The 454-nt window shown below is 76.9% G+C and overlaps 1 protein-coding gene across 2 annotated transcripts in view; it reads left to right on the top strand.

Annotated features, from left to right (window-relative positions):
* SH2B3 (SH2B adaptor protein 3) overlaps positions 1–454 on the top strand; it is a 27,063-nt gene that overhangs the window by 1,721 nt on the left and 24,888 nt on the right. Inside the window, exon 1 of one of the 2 annotated variants that reach the window (XM_010582135.1) lies at positions 46–246. The exons of the other annotated variant lie outside the window; for it this stretch is intronic. The gene's annotated coding sequence lies outside the window, so the exon portion shown is untranslated. Of the gene's footprint in view, positions 1–45; positions 247–454 lie in introns of those variants that run through there. 2 annotated transcript variants of the gene reach the window in all.

Raw genomic sequence — 454 nt, 5'->3', positions numbered from 1 at the left:
CTCGGCCGCCCCGCTCCGCTTTACATAACCCGCCCGGGGCCGGGGTCCGCGCCCCGCGCCGCCGCGGCTCCGCTCGGCGGAAATGCGGAGCCACTTGTCCCGGTTTCCTGCCTGAACCGAGAGCCGTACCGAGCCGTGCGCCCTGTCCCGCCCGTCCCGTCCCGTCCCGTCCCGTCCCGTCCCGTTCCCGGCCGTTCCGCCGCGTTCCACCATGGGCGAGCGGCAGCCGGACGCCTTCTCCTGCAGGTAACTGCGGGCGCGCAGCGGGACCGAGCTGGGCTGGACCGAACCGGGTCGGGATAGGGGCCGGGATGGGCGTCCCCGGGAAGCGGTTGCTGCAAAGTGAAAGTGCCGCCGCCGCCGGCGGGGACCGCCCGGGTGCGGGGGGGAGGCAGCGCGGCGGCCGCTCCTACTGCCGCAACCCCTCCACCCCCGGGGCCCCGGGGGCGGACCC

Source organism: Haliaeetus leucocephalus, unplaced genomic scaffold (genome assembly GCF_000737465.1).
Source record: "Haliaeetus leucocephalus isolate CR32 unplaced genomic scaffold, Haliaeetus_leucocephalus-4.0 Scaffold840, whole genome shotgun sequence".
In the NCBI taxonomy this organism is placed as follows: Eukaryota; Metazoa; Chordata; class Aves; order Accipitriformes; family Accipitridae; genus Haliaeetus; species Haliaeetus leucocephalus.
This window is presented reverse-complemented; position numbering and strand designations above follow the sequence as displayed.